Source organism: Rhinatrema bivittatum, chromosome 15, assembly GCF_901001135.1.
Source record: "Rhinatrema bivittatum chromosome 15, aRhiBiv1.1, whole genome shotgun sequence".
Classification (NCBI taxonomy): Eukaryota; Metazoa; Chordata; class Amphibia; order Gymnophiona; family Rhinatrematidae; genus Rhinatrema; species Rhinatrema bivittatum.
Window position 1 is genome coordinate 56,185,186 of NC_042629.1, and position 16,677 is coordinate 56,201,862.

The 16,677-nt window shown below is 44.7% G+C and overlaps 1 protein-coding gene across 3 annotated transcripts in view; it reads right to left on the bottom strand.

The window, feature by feature from the left end:
* Window positions 1-16,125, bottom strand: part of ATP13A2 (ATPase cation transporting 13A2) — a 135,288-nt gene extending 119,163 nt beyond the window's left edge. The window contains exons 1-3 of one of the 3 annotated variants that reach the window (XM_029577863.1): window positions 15,951-16,125; window positions 15,279-15,594; window positions 3,205-3,397 (exon numbers count right to left, since the gene is read on the bottom strand). The gene's annotated coding sequence lies outside the window, so the exon portion shown is untranslated. Of the gene's footprint in view, window positions 1-3,204; window positions 3,398-10,832; window positions 10,913-15,278; window positions 15,595-15,950 lie in introns of those variants that run through there. The other 2 variants (XM_029577867.1, XM_029577865.1) reach the window with 2 other exon arrangements.
* Between the last annotated feature and the right edge of the window lie 552 nt (window positions 16,126-16,677).

The following is a 16,677-nucleotide window of genomic DNA, read 5'->3' on the forward strand; positions in this document are numbered from 1 at the left end:
AGTCATGCAGGGAATAAACTGCATTCATTGATTGATTACAGCTTGTATTCCTCCAGCATTTATCATTCTCATCTTTCTTCGCTACCGCGGGTGTGTAAGTGAATCCAGTATCGCAGAGCTGTTCCCGTAACGTGCAATTCTAGAAGTCTCTTTCCAAAGCTGACGGCAGGTATATACTGGTTCCCAAGCCTTTGGTCCCTGGAGGAAATGTTAACATCCTTACCCTAGCCCAGAGAGCACAAGATCAGGAGCAGCCAGTGAGATATTACTTTTGATCTCTCCCCAAGACCTGTGCACCTCAAGACAAGTCCACCACGTATGAAGATGGGAGCCAATCTGCCAGCAATGCCCGCCAACACTGGGGTGGACACTGGCCACAAGAACTCTGTGAAGAATAATTTTATTTTCATCTAACATTTTTTTATAATACGTTTAATAATATGTTTTCAACAAAATGTGAATTCATTTGCTGGGGTATGGGGTTTGTTTGTTTTTTTTTGTGATTTCCAAGGATTTCCATGGAGAAGTGGCCCTAGTGGATAGAGCAAGAGTAATCAACTCCAGTCCTTGAGTTGTGCGCACACATAACGTGAGTTAAGAGCATAAAATCTGTGCTCAGACACTGTGCACACAAAAGCCGCATAAATCATATCCAATGCACCCGACCCTGGCACAGCCCCAGAAACTTTGACCCACTTCTGACTGGGAGCTAAATTTACAGCGTTATGAAGACAGGCGTTAAGCCCACGCACCTCCTTGCGCTCGGGAGCATTAAGCTCGTGCCTTGATTAACATGGGATGTACAGGGAAGAGCGCACATATTTTTGTGTGCAAAAAAAACTCCTTGCTACATCAAGAGCAAAGTTCTACGTACAAAAATATGCTCAGAACCACGCACTAACGAGTGCATAAACCTAACATATCTTATTACATCGGGCCTCTAAAAGAAAGCCACGCACAAGATTGCTCTCTTGAGCTCTGGAACCAAAAAGCAGGCAAAATATAATTTGAGGAAAACAAGGCAAAATTATAGTGACCAGAGTAGTAAATGAGATAAACTGCCAGTCAGCAAACTTATATCCCTCCAGAGCAGTCAAGTCATAAAGGATTAACAAGAGGAGCCAAAGTGGTTGTTGCTCACAACCCTTCTCCTCTCTCTCGCACACACACACACTCCCCCCCCCCTCCCCCAAGGTTTATGGGAACTCTTCCTCATTCTTCCAGCCACAGGAACGAATGCCGCTCTGCCTCCTGCTTCTTTATTTACTTGTATTCCGCTTTTTGGTAACTGCAGGTATTTCCTCGCCCCTAGTGGGCTCACGATCTAAGTTCTGTGCCCGACAGCCTGTGGCTCATACTGCTCCTCCTCTTCCCACTCCTGAAGGCTGCCCAGTCCCTGGCCACACTGCTCCGCCTGCGCAGGGCCCACGCTACTTCTTCCTGCGGCGGGGGGGCCACACTGCTGCTGCTCCTTCTGACGGCGGAAGGCACGGTCTTTTCCCCCTTTCCTGCCCACATGGGCCCACACCTGTCCCAAAACTATGATGCTCCAGGCAGCCGCCTAAGCTTCCATCGGCCCCGCTCGGCTCAGTGTGCGGCGCTGGTTAAAAATACAAATAGAATGTTGGGAATGATCCAAAAGTGGAACGGAGAATAAAACAGAAAGCAGCCCATTGCCTCTGTATCGAGCCAGTGTGTGTGTGCAGTTCTGGCTGCCCCATCTCAAGGAAGACGTAGCGGAACTAGAAAAGGGGGCAGAGGAGGACGACAAAAATCATGACGGGGATGGAGCATCTCTCCCACGATGAGAGGCCATGCAGGCCGGGGCTCTTCAGCTTGAAAGAGAGACGGCTGAGAAGTGGCATGATAGACGGCTATAAAATCACGAGTGGGGTGGAGCGGGTAAACAAAGGCCGGTTATTTACCCTCACACATAATACTAAAGCAAGGGGACACACCGTGAAACCGACAAAACCAGCACATTAAAAACAGATCCTAGAAAGTAATTTTTCACTCGGCTCACAATCAAGCTGTGAAATCTTGGCAGAGGATGAGGTCAAGGCGACTGGCACAGCGGGGTTTTAAAAAAAAAAAAAAAAAAAAAAAAAGAGGCTTGGACAAGTTCCTGGAGGAAAAATCCATAACACATTATCAGCCAGGTAGGCTAGGGAACGGCGGCATTGCCTGTGGCAGCGAGTAATAAGAAAGATCAGCTCATTAACTGACAGACACTGCAGGCTAACACGGAGATTAATTAGGGTTAATACGCAGACCTTCTTGACAACATAAGAAGCGCCCTGCTAGATCAGGCCAAGGTCCATCGAGCCCAGGGATCCTGTCTCCGACAGCGGCCAGTCCAGGTCACAGGTACCCAGCAGATCCCAAAAAGTAGTTATGCCTCTGAAGAACTATGAAATAACTGCACATAAAACTGTCTGGAATTACCAAAAGCACCCGCTACATATGTAATATTTAACCAATTATATTCAAGTGTTAAAAACTTCAATTACATTACACTTTGATAAACCAAAGGAATGTTTATTCTGCATATCAAATCTGAACAGGAAAACTGAGGGAAAAAAAAAAACCCCAAAGTTAAAGACCTGTAGAATAACCCCTACAGAACACCCATGTTCAGTGAGTCTTTCTTTCGTAATAGATGCTCGATCTGTATTCGCAGAATATCTTGGGAGTTAGTGTAATGCTCACGTAAACTCCCCTTAGAGAGACGCCTGTGTGGTCTATCCAGTTTCATATTTACATTTACTTCCTCTCCCGTAATCGCCAAATGCATTTCTGGGACAAGATCTTTTACAATTTCATTTTTTTCCCCTTTCAGAACACTTAACACACACCCATGTGAATTTTCAGAGGAGTTATGCATGTAGCAATTTTCAGAAGCCATTTACCCGCCTTGAGCACTTAACGCCTTAAAATCTACTGACAATTCAAAGGCACATATTGTAGCAATTTTCAAAAGCCCACTTACACGTGTAACACACAGCTTTAAACGTGTAAATGGTTTTGAAAATCAGTCCCTAAGAGGAGACCTTCTCTGAAATTTTGCCGCTCCCTAATCTGCTGCAAGCACAGTGATGTGAACGGATCGAGACAACCCGACCATGACTTTCCAAAATGTATTTTGTTAAAGAAACAGGCTGTCGCCCATGCCCACTCACCAGTGTGGACGTCCTTTTGACTAACCTTAAGTAATATTCCAGCACCCTCATGAGGGAGAAAATATTTGGCTTTGGTGGCTTTCACCGAGTCCCTTGTTCGGATTCCATGTCTCCCTTCTTTCCGTTCCCGTCTGGCGTTACTTGGCGCGTCTTCTGTTTAACACTTTTGTCAGCGCAGTGGTGGTTTCAGCCAAAAAAAACTGTGATAAGTAAGTTATCTGCCAATTTAAAATAAGAAAAAGAAGTCTAGCTTTACAAAGAAGATTTTACTTTCCTGAACTTGTACATTTGACGGCAAGCAGGTTTGCCTTTCAGCTTAAAAGCTTAACATCTGCAAGGCATATACTCTCCCTTTAGAAACCCAAAATTCCCCTTCTCAACTCGTCTTCAGACATTTCTTCAAACTCACTTTTGCTTCCTCCCTCTGGCCGTGTCCACATTTATCAATCTAGTACTTTTGAATGTATTATTGATGCATTTATTATATTCATTGTTTCATGGATTTCTTTCGTTATGCTTGTAGCCTGCCTTGATGTTTTTGACAAAAGGCAGATAATCACTTGTAAAATAAATAAAAAATAAGACAGACAATCAAAGCTATTTCCCCGGGGGCTTTGGGCTTTTCAAGTGAATCGAATGGCCAAGGCATCCAAACCAAGCCAACCCCCTTCAAGCCCCACAGTATCCAGACTTCTCAATTATCCATAGGGACCTTCATGTTTGTTTTTTATTGTTCTTTATTTTTCCTGAGAATGTATCAGGGTTTATTATGACAAGAACAAAAACAGAAGAAAATCAGTTGGGGGAAAAAAAAAAAGTCTCATTTTTCTGGGTAAATATCAGAGTTTATTTTGGTGGACAGAAGCCAGGACAATAAAATATTTTTCCACCCGCCCACTCAGTAGCATCCCCCCTCTCTCTACCCCCATCCCCTGCCTAGGATATCCAGCTCCCTCCCCGCCCCCACACACCCCGTCAGTGCTGGCCCCAGCCTCTCGTGCTCTGCAGCACTGCACTTCTGCTTTTGTGCAGGGCCGAGGAGCACGGGACTCTGCTGGACAGGGCTTGCCTCCAACGTGTTCCTGGCACCAGACTGCAGGCGCTTTGTCTGCTTTGGGGAGGGGGGGGGGGTGAGGAGGTGGGACTTGAAACACAGCAGGGGCAGCACTGGAGGGGGAGCACTTTCACCGGTAGGGGGTGGGACGTGACATACAGCCTGCGCTGTGGACCACACTGGTTTCCGGCGGTAGCTGGAGGCCTTGAATCACTGCATCTGCAGCTCTGAAGCAATGTTTATAATAATTCTAAAATTAGGGTGAATATCGGTTTAAATCGATTGTCATCTTTGGGTGAAAAATCAGTTTACACTGAAAACAAAGGAGCCTAATTATCCAGGAATTAGCAGAGAGTAAGTTGGATACTATCCAATTTTTTTGCTAACCCTCAGACGAAGTGCATGTATCAGGAGGAATATAAATCTAAAATAAATGTATCACATAGCTCATTGCCAACAAGTTAGCACGTAGCACATTTAGGACTAATCAGAGAAAATTCTTTTTCACTCAACGTACAATAAAGCTCTGGAATTTGTTGCCAGAGGATGTGGTTAGTGCAGTTAGTGTAGCTGGGTTCAAAAATGTTTGGCTAGGTTCTTGGAGGAGAAGTCCATTAACGGCTATTAATCAATTATACTTAGGGAATAGCCACTGCTATTAATTGCATCAGTAGCATGGGATCTTCTTAGTGTTTGGGTACTTGCCAGGTTCTTGTGGCCTGGTTTGGCCTCTATTGGAAACAGGATGCTGGGCTTGATGGACCCTTGGTCTGACCCAGCATGGCAATTTCTTATGTTCTTAATATTTAGAGTTCAACCCTTCTGATGTATACAATGTATACATTTTTGCAAAGTACAATGCACTCTAAGCTACTGCTGGATACTGTCGCAAATGGGAGGGAGGAGGAGTAGCGTATCATCGCTAACTGATTTGCTAAAGAGCTTTGCAGATAAATATAAAATCTTGTTCTCAGCGGATCTCAGAGATCAATGCTTACGTATAGCCCCATAGATTGACTATCTCTCTGGCCCAAGCTAATAAAATGGGAATCACTGAATCACATCAATGTTTGAAATGCTCCCAATCGCGTGCTATCATCCTTCATCATTTTTGGGAATGTAGTATTATTCAGTCTTTTTGGGACAAAGTGTGGCATGCGATTAGTAAGATCCCGATAACCTTTCCATCTAAAGATGTGCAGCTTTGTCTTTTTGGATTGTTCAATTCTAATATACCATTGGATATTAATGATACTTGTTTTCTTTACAATGCCTTAGCAATTGCAAAAAAATGTATTTTGACCCACTGGCTGAAGCTGACAGTACCAACATTAGAACAATGGACATTCCAGATGATAGAAATCATGATGATGGACTGTAGAACGTGGGTTAAAGAACAGCTCCAACCCAAGTATTTCAATGATGTGTGGAAATTGTATGCAGAGACCCTACCGAAAGATCCTCGAGACGCCATCATGCTGGATACTGCGAACCAATATTCCAAGACTTGAATAGGCCCAGGCGATTTTGCATCCATTTTATTATGTTTTTTAAATTAGACAGAGACAAACTGAACATTAATATTACCATACATTTAGGGGGGGGGGGGGGAATTTGGTGAGGTTGGGGATTACTTATTGAAAATTTGGCAATTGCTGTGTTAAAATACTGTTTTGTATTTTCTATACAAACCATTTCGTATTTGTATGTTTGTTATGTGATGGCAAATTAATAAACATTTACACACAAAAAAAGATTCAGACTATTCACTTGCTTGCGATACCCCAAAAGGCTATATATTCCCCCCTACCCCCTCAAGGATGATGCACTACCAGTCCTGAAACCTTCCATCTTCAAAAGCATCATCTGCAATCGCCATTCTGCTGCTTTTCTTTAAACTAATTCAAATCTTTTGTGCTAAGACATCACGTAATTTCCAAAACTGCAGCTGTGAACTTCTGATCCCGTTTCTCAATTGCGGCCTGCTCTCACTTTCATGAGTCAGCCCGTGGGTCCGCTTTTAGAGACGACATCCTGTGCACGCCAGCACGGTTCTCAGGCTGCGGACTCTGGATGCTGCTCTAATCTGGTTTCCCACACTGGCTTTCGTGTACATTGACCTCTCCTCACCAACGGCAGGGCGACTCGGGGACACGGATGTGTGCAGGCACTGGGAAATTCCAGGGTATACAAAACATGCAGAAACATTAAAATTAATAGGTAGTAGCAATGGAGAAAAAGGTTACTGACCACCAGCTCATCTGGGTCAGCAAAGTAACCAGATGTTCTGGTCCACATGAAAAGATGGTTAGTCCCTTTTCCGAAAACACGCCGCAATCATCTGTATTTGCATCACTGGTATCTTTTTTTTTTTCTTTCCCTTCTGCATGGCAGAGACCACTTTGTCAGCTATGATAAGGGATACTCAGATACTTCAAAGGTATGTCAGGAACAAAAAGCTCGTCTTTTTCAAAGGAAAGTGTGCTAGAACCCGAGGGTCACGGTGTGAGTTCCACGAGGGGTGGACTCAGGAGGCTGTGGTATTGTAATACACATATGGGGGGGGAGGGGGTAAATACCACCCCCCGTTTGTAGACGAGAGCATTTGGGTGGAACTCGGAAAACTGAAACTTATCAAGGCCACGGAGCCTGATGAGATCCCAGGATACCAAGGGGGCTCCGAGAGGTGCTGGTGGCTCTACCGGATGGATCTTTGGAAAGGGGAGCGGTGCTGCAAGACTGGAGAAGGGCGACCGTAATTTCGCTTCACAAACTGGTAGCAGAGAGGAGGCCTGGAAACTACAGGCCAACATTTTCATTGACCAACGTGTTCGCAGTCTTGGCATCACCATTGATAACCATCTTACCTTCAAAAAATTCATCAACAACACTCTCAAAGCCAGTTACTTCAAACTTCACTCCCTCAAAAAACTCAAACCCCTACTACACCTCAGCGACTTTCGCACCATCTTACAAGCATTCATTTTAACCAAAATGGACTACTGCAACGCCCTGCTCCTAGGTTTACCCAAAAGTACGTTGCAACCACTACAATTACTCCAAAATGCTACTGCACGGATCCTCACTAACACACACAAAAGCAACCACATTACACCTGTCCTAAAACACCTTCATTGGTTACCTGTCACTCTCAACCACAAAGCACTCCACAACCAAAACATGCACTGGTTCACAGATCACCTTGCTTTTCACAACACTAACAGACCTACAAGACAGCAACACAGAGCAACACTACTCATCCCCTCACCTAAACAATCTAAATTTGGCTCCACCAAAGCTCGGGCATTATCCTAATGGAAGGGTGGAAGCTTGTTCCATAGGGCAGGTCCCACACAGGAGGCTCATGAATAAAATGAGAAGCCTGGGAGGGGGTCCCAAGTTGATGGAATGGATCACAAATTAGTTGACTGACAAGCTGTCAGTTGCAACCAAAATGATAATGGGGATGGAACAGCTCCACTATGAGCAAAGACTAAAGAGGTTAGGGCTGTTCAGCTTGGAGAAGAGACGGCTGAGGGGGGGATATGATAGAGGTCTTTAAGATCATGAGAGGTCTTGAACGAGTAGATGTGAATCAGTTATTTACACTTTCGAATAATAGAAGGACTAGGGGGCATTCCATGAAGTTAGCAAGTAGCACATTTAAGACTAATCAGAGAAAATTCTTTTTCACTCAGTGCACAATTAAGCTCTGGAATTTGTTACCAGAGGATGTGGTTAGTGCAGTTAGTGTAGCTGGGTTCAAAAAAGGTTTGGATATGTTCTTGGAGGAGAAGTCCATTACCTGCTATTATTCAAGTTGACTTAGGGAATAGCCACTGCTATTACTGGCATCAGTAGCATGGGATAGACTTGGTTTTTGGGTACTTGCCAGGTACTTATAGCCTGGAAACAGGATGCTGGGCTTGATGGACCCTTGGTCTGACCCAGTATGGCATGTTATGTTCTTAAGTTGTGTTAAATGGAACTTATTCTAAGGAAAGAAGGCGATAAGTGAAGTGCCTCAAGGAACAGTTCTGGGGCTGGTTCTGATCGCTATCTTTGTCAGCAATATTGTGGAAGGGTTAGAAGGAAAGGTTTATCTCTTTGCAGATGACAAAATCTGCAACAGAGTGGGCACACTTGAAAGAATAGAAAGAATGAGAAGTGATCTAAGAATGATGAGGTGTCCTCAAAGGTTTGGCAGCTGGGATTAAATATGAAGAAATGCAGAATCAGGCATTCGAAAGGCAGTAATCCAAAAGGGGTGTGTCTGTGTAGGTAGGTAGGTAGGTGGGAGAAGGACTAATGTGCACGGATCAGGAGCGAGACCTGAGAATGATAGTGTCTCATGATCGAAAGGTAGTGAAGCAATGTGACAAGGCAGTGAGTAAGGCCAGGTGGATGCTGGGCTGCATCGAGGGAGGCATAACCAACAGGAAAAAGGAAGTAATAATGCCCCTGAACAAATCATTGGTGAGGCCTGGAAACCGTATCTCAAAAAGAATAGAGACGGCAGAAGCGGTCCAGAGAAAGGCAACCCTAATGCTGTGAGGTCTGCATTGAATGACTTATGAGATGAAACTGGTGGGCCGAAATATGCATACCCTAGAGGAGAGGCAGGAAAGGGGAGATATGATACATACTCTTAAATACCTGAAGGATATTAATAAAGCACAGAACCCTAACCTCTTCCGATGGGGGAAAAAAAGCTGTAGAACGAGGTATCGTGATATGAAACTCCAAGGGCGTAGACTCAGGAGCAACACAGGAAGTTTTAGTTCACAAAAAGGGTGCTGGATGCATGGAATGCCCTGTTGGAAGAGGTCGTGAAGACAGGAATGGTAATGGAGTTGAGAAGGGCATGGATAAACAGAGTGCGCGCCTAGTGGCGGAGGATGGGGTGACCTGGGGTAACTTTAGGTATAACATTTCTGCAGGGGGAGGCGGGAGACCGAGCAGCGTTTCCCAGGCTGGAGGCACAAAGCCCCACTGACCCCAGCTTTTTCAAATGCAAACTTAAAACTTTTATTTATTATCACAGCCAACAATATCAAGGCAGGAGATACCCTCTCAGAGAGGGTCAGGGCCTCCTCATCCCAGCTGGGCTCACAAACTTATCCTGCCCCAGCTGGTCCCGCCATCAGGACTCCCTCCCTCAGTGGGATTTAAGGTGGACCAGGAGTCTAACCCGGTCCCGAACGGGCAAAAAGAGGGGGAAAAACAGGGGCACTACATCACAGGGGGGGTAACCTGAATGAAGCAGCAGTTACAACCCTAGGCGCGGGCAGGCTGAGTGGCCCATGCGGAGCAGTACAGTACAAAACAAGAGCGGGACCTGGGTGCGACTGTATCTGGTGATCTCAAGGTGATGAAACAGGCATAGAAGGAGATGGCAAAAGCCAGAAAGATGCTTGGGGGTAGAGAGAGAGAGGAATGGTCAGCAGAAGAAAGGAGGTGATACTAAAGCATACGGGGATAGCTTAAAGATCAAAGCATGTACACCGTAGAGGAAAGGTGAGATATGATACAGACATTTCAATACTTCTAAGATATCAATTTACAGAAGGCTCTGGAATGAGGGGGTCCTGGGATGAGGGTAAAAGTGGGTGGACTGAGGCATAATCTTAGGAAATATTTCTTTCCAGAAAGGGTGGTTGACGCATGGAACAGCCACCCGGTGGAGGTGATGGGGACAAGGACAATATCTGAAGCCAAGAAAACAGAGCAAGCACAGGGGATCTCTGAAGCAAGCGGTAGGGTCTGCAGAGCTGAGCAGACTGGAGTCCATAAGGTCTTTTTCTGCTCTCATATGTCTATCTTACAACGTGTTCGTTGATCCCTTATTTCAACATATTCAAGTGGCAGAACACAGCGACAACAATAATTTCTTTTCACTAATTTAAATCACTTCCAATTTCCTACTGCTTCAGCGTATACAGGTTAATCTCTGTCTGTTCCCCATAATGTCTGACATCACAGCCTGTATCGCTTAATTGCTGGCACAATTCTTCCTCCTCCCCGGATCTAGTGCCCAGCAGCCGGAGCTGCCTGTTCCTGAGAAGAAAGTTCAGGAGCCATTGATCTAAGACCCGACACCCTCACACCTTGCAGATATTGGCTCTGTTCAGACCTCTATCTATGATCGATGCATACATTTACTTTACACATCCAAAGTCAAGATCACCCTGCACAGGTACAATCCAACAGCCTAAAGTCACAGCTGATCCATTTATACCTGGTTTACAAGCTTTCTAACACAATCGCACAGACCAGGGCACTAACTCCACGCACAAGCCAGGGCGTGCAGACCGCCTAAAGGTTTTCTGGTTCTGCTGTCTTCTTTTGATCTTATTCCTCTTTTTTTTTTTATCTTGTTGCATATTTTCCCCACATTCCTGGCTTAGTTAACATACATTTTTTTTTTTTTTGTGGCCTGGCAGTTTCTCTCTGCTTGTTTGGACTTCCATCAAAAAACAGCCCCACCTCTCCTTCAATACAATCTATTCAAAATGTGGTCATGTAACCTCTTTCTCAAGGCACTGCATCAGCTCCCTGTCCGCCTCTGCATGCAGTTCAAGCTTTTCTTACTCGCCTACCAATGCTTTCTTTCTGCAGCTCTTCATTCTCCCTCCTGATCGCCATCGCTCTTATCTGTGCTCTTCTCCTCCACTGCCGATTCCTCTCACTGTGTCATGTGCCTGAATACGCTTCCTGAGTCAATGCGTCATGTTTGGGCTCTGGCCATGTCCAAAAACTCAACCTTTCGAGGTTGCTTTTAAATCCTAATCACTATTCTGTAATACATGTACTTCACGACGACGAGGAGGAGGAAAACTCGAATCAGTGGTGTTACATCAACTTTCAGATTTTTTTTTTTATCAGAACATGACATTCTTCATGCGGATCAACATGGATTCCATAAAGGACATTCTACAGAAACATTTGTTCGCCTCTTTTGATACATTACTCAGAGAGTTCGACTCTAATATAGACATCGCCGCAGCATTCGATACTGTAGATCATCAGATACTCATCTCCGGTTTAGAATCCATAGGTATTTCTGATACAGTTTTACAATGGTTTTCTTCCTTTCTCTCTGGTCGTACACAACAAATTAATATAGATCATTCATCTGATCCATACATAATTCCCTCTGGTGTTCATCAAGGTTCCTCCCTATCTCCTATTCTCTTCAATATTTACCTGCATTCTCTCTTCATTAAATCTTCAATTCAAAATATACGCTGATGTTCCTTACAATACTTCCTGGTCTTCTACTCTATGGTCTCAATATATCTAAACACTATTAATACCTGGCTTTCACATAACCGTTTAAAACTAAATCCAGAAATTGTACATCTCACATCCATTTCAAGTTCATCAATTGGTCCCCCATCACATTTTGTTACGAATGGAGTATCAATCCAAATTTTAAACCACGCAACTAACCTAGGAATAATAATCAATTCCGATTTGTCAATGAAGCAACAAATCTCAGCAGTCACAAAAAGATCTTTTTACAAATTGCACCTTCTAAAACGCCTTCGTCTTTTACTTTTTCATCATGACTTTCGTACTCTTCAAACTCTTCTGTTTTCTGGTCTTGAATACTGTAACGCTTTCTATCTAGGTTTGCCTGACACCACTATTCATCCATTACAACTTGTACAGAATGCTGCAGCACGTATCCTGTCTGCTGTGTCCTTCAGAAATCACATAACTCCAATCACTTCACTGGCTCCCGATAAAATTTAGAGTTCAATATAAAATCCTGACCATTATTCATTCACTCATATATAACTCCTCCTCAACCTGGCTCTGTACTATTCTTCGCATTTACAATCCCACCAGACATCTAAGATCTAGGACATAAAACCTTTTGGATATTCCATCAATTCATTTAGCAAGATTGGATATCACTAGAAAGAGAGCTTTCTCAGTTGCAGGTCCCTTTCTCTGGAACTCATTACCAAATTTTCTCCAGCAATTATCCAATCTGTCACACTTTAAGAAAACCTTAAAAACTCATTTATTCCAAATTGCATATAAAATTCCAACAGAACAGCTATAACCTCATTCCCATTTCCATTCCTCCCCGCTTCCCCTCCACATTACATCCCGTTCCTTTTCCCCACCATCCCTTGCAGTTACATACTTTGCAGTAACTAAAGCACTTGATTTGATTATTTTTAATGTATTAAACTTTTACTGTTATTAACTTTGTATGTTACTATGGTTTTTTGTAATTTTAATTTTCTATTTTATTTTATGATTTATTAATTATTGTAAACCGTTTTGATTATATTATATTTGTAAAAGCAGTATAAAAACACGTTTAAATAAATAAAATAAATAAAAGTATAAAGCCCCTCCAATGTGACCCAAACATCACAGCAACAGCCCTTGGCCACAGGCAACAAAGTGAGACTCCCTTTGGAACCTAAAGGCAACACATCCCAAATCGAGCCACTAGGTGTCACCACTGTTTGATGACAGAGACTCCTTCTACCCTCATGGACACTGCCTCTGCAGCATCTCTTTAATTTGTTCTGATGTCACCTAGGCATGGGTCCCCAAATTCATTCCTTAAGGGCCACAGACCAGTCTGGCGTGGGGAGCTCTGCATTAAAGTGTTGGTGAATAAGGAATCAGTTAAACCGACAGATGACAATTTTGCCTTAAATTATGCCAGATAAACTGGGAGATACATCAAGTCGTGCTATTATTATTATTATTACAATGTTAACTTACTGTGGGCCCTCTGAGGACAGAGAAATACCTACAGTACCTGCATGTAATCCACTTTGAAGTGCTCTCAGACTGAGTACCCAAGAGTCCTTCAAAGCAGTGTGTATGATTGATTTATTTATATTCTGCTTTTCAAGCACTTCAAAGTGGTTACATGCAAATACTGCTCTATCCTCAGAGGGCTCACAGTAAGTTTGGTTTTTTTTACCTGAGGCAATGGAGGGTGAAGTGACTTGTCCAAGGTCACAAGGAGTGGCAGCACAATTTCCAGGTATGTAGCCTGCTGCTTCAGCCTTCAGGCCACTCCTGGGGGTTCCTCACAGTGACAGACAGCTCCTATTTATTTCTTTGAAGAAAGACGCACCAGGGCAAAAGTACTGCTTGGTGTCCCTAGCACCATCACAATATTTTTCATGGCCCTTGAAAAAATAACCAAGGTCTTCAAAACAAACTTGCTCTAGCGTGCGCTGAAGACAGTGTATATTGCACTATATCAGGCCAATGCAATATTGGCACGCATTAAATGGGAGCTCATGATCGAGTGCCCACTCTCCTAAAAGCAACGTTGATCCACCTCTCCCGGGTGCCGGATTTAATATTTAAATGGGCTGCCACAGTAAAAAAAGGAGGCACAAGGAAAAAATTTGCATCACTAGTGCCTCCTCGGCATCAGGCACCCAGGAGAGGTGGCCGTCAGCGGGTTAGGAAAACGGACAATGCACAGCCAGGGGTTAGGAAAATAGATGCTTGTTAATTGAGGTTCCATTTTCCGAACTTGACCCCCGGTGACATTTTTTTTTTTTGGGTTCCTCTGACTCAATATTGCCACAGTATTAAGCAGGTGGAACTACAGAAAAGCAGTATTTTCTGCTTTTCTGTAAACTTTTAGGGCTCCTCAAGAATTAACGCCTGCTCCGGGGAAAGTGTTAAATTTTTGAGAGTAAAAACGTGCACACTGGGGTAATAACTAACAGCCTCATCAACATGAATTTACATGCGATGAGCGCGATTAGCTTGGATGTGTGTTTTGGATGCACTAATCCCCTTATTGCACGAGGGGTTTTGGACGCACGTCTGTAAAGCTGAGCGCACTACATTGCATCATGGTGCATAGGCTGTATATCATGCAGTAGAGCAATATCGTGATGATATCGCACAATACATGCAATATTGTGCATCTCCCTGCCCTTTTACCCTCCCCTATTACAATGGCCTTCTTTGCATGTGATTTGCGTGAATGAATAATGCAAATACATGCAACAGAGATCATGCATAGACAATCCTATGTAAATATTTTATCAGGGCCCAACCAAGAAGGTGGTCAGCCACGATAAAACACCACCTATTTCAAAAGTGTTAAGTAGGAGGTGAAACCTAGTGGTTAGAGCAGCGGGCTATGACCCAGGGAGACCAGGGTTCAAATGCCCCTGCTGCTCCTTGTGACCTTGGGCAAGTCACTTTACCCTCCATTGCCTCAGCTACAAACTTAGATTGTGAGCCACTCCAGTACCTGAACGTAATCCACTTTGAAGTGCCAAAGAGTGGAAGGCAAAAATTAGATAATGAGGTGGGAGGCCCAGGACCCTAATACGGGTCCCTGAGGCTCCTGCCTCATATTTAAAGAGCCGAAAAAAATTATAATCTCACGGCCACAGCAGGAGGTTGAGCCAGTCACGTAGACGCGCGGTGACTTCCCCGGCCCCCCAAAGTCCAATGATAAATTGAGGGGTCCCACCCCCCTCAGAGATGAAAACCACTATCTTGCTTACTCTGAACCGTAATCTTCTCCGTTCATTATGGCAGAACGCTGTACTGGTTTTTTCCTATTTTGTTATACTATAATTTATTTTAATGTACCCTGAAATATAAATATAAAGCGCTGGTCCTTTTTCCTGCCTACTCAATCACATTATGCTAGCGCTGCTGTGGTAAAGCCTCCGAGCAGCACATCCTGAGAGGGGAACGAGGGCAGCAGCCGGTCAGAGAGCAGCACGAGAACCAGGACAGGCAGCCGGCTGCCTTCTCCACAAACCTCCAGGCACCCTGTGCAGGGCAGGAGCAGAGAAAGTTCCCTGCAGAGCCTGAAGGGAGAATGACACAGAGCTGCAAACAGGTCTGGCGTTCTATAATTGCATGGATTTAATTCAAGAACTGGCTTCATTTCTAAACCTTCGCAATCCTCAAAGCAGCAGCTGTTTGTGGATCTGGAGGACCAGAATGGGCCATTACTGAGATGGAGCACAAGCAGGAAAAGGAAGGTTGTGTCACTGAATTATCACATATTCCATACTTACTTTGTATCAATGTGCTCAGAACCCTTCAAAGCAGCGTGCAAGGCTTAGTTATTTATATTCTGCTTTTCAAGCACTTCAAAGCGGATTACATGCAGGCGCTGTGGACATTTCCCTGTCCCCAGAGGGCTCTCACAGTAAGCATTGTCCACCACTCCTTCAGGTCCAGGCCACCTCTGTCTCTGGCCTCTGAGCTCCTTGTGCACCCTTCTGCAGCCCTTTTCCAAGTCCCGGGCTTCAAATTAGGCCTGCGCTGCCTTAGCCTGGCTAGGGCCACTCCTTCAGCTGGGCTAATGAACCAAGTTAGCCAAGCTTCCCCCTAAATGACATGCAAACATAAGTTATATAAAACACTTTTATATTGTTCCAGAAAAAAGTCTTTTTTTTTTTTTCCCCCTTTGCTGCCTTTCTCCCAGTCCAGCACCTGGGCCTTGTAAAATAGCCCCTGCTCTTCAGAACACCAACATAATGCTCGGGCTTCTCTCCTTTAGCCAGCCGCTGCCGCCCTGCTAGAGGATTGCACAACTCTCACCTCCCCCAATCTTGTGGTTCAGTCAGCGGTCCTCCCAAACCAAAAATCATGTTCCATCAAACAGGTTTCAATAACTTAATACAACAAAACATTCCTTTATCAGGCTGGGAATATCCCATCCCCCCCCCAACCAGCGCACTTACCCTATCTCCATGCTGGATAAAGAGGACCCCTCTCTCTTAGGCTGTCTAGGTCCATGTCACTCTCCTCTTGCTCGGAAGAGCCAGGCTTATTAGGCCAGCTCCACCACTCTGGCACCCCCCCTCCTCTTCGATTACCATCGGGTTCCCGGGTGTCTAATTCCTCCTCATTATGCTCAGCTGCTTGCTTTTGTTTCTTCCCCTACCCAGGGGTCAAACTGAGCCTCTAAGAGCTTGGGAGTTGTAGTTCTTCTAGCCCTCTCTAGCACCCCCTGGTGCCCGATGGGTGCGAATTCTGCGGGGGATGAGGGGAACACACTAGCTCACATCTTCCTGCCTTGTCCAAGAATGACGCCTTCCCTTGCAGATTGAAGACCCTCCCTCCTGAAATTCTGGGTGCACTTTAGCCCACATCTGCTTATTTTTGGCCGCACCGCACCATTTCATCCTTGCTACTGCAAAACACGTCATCCACAGGGCCAGGATTGCGGCAACGGAAGGCGGTAACCCCGGAGGATTGCGGGCTCTTGTTTTGCAGCATTGTGCGGTCACGAATTACAGCAGAGTTTGAACACGCAGTGGCCAGAGACAGCACTGAGGAGTTCACTTGGAAATGGGCAATAGGCAACAGACTGGGTACTGTAACCCCTGGCCTTCAGCCTTCCCTGGAGTTGCATCTCTAGGTCATATAGGGGTTTTATTTCTTTTGGGCAGTGGCGAACGCCCTCCT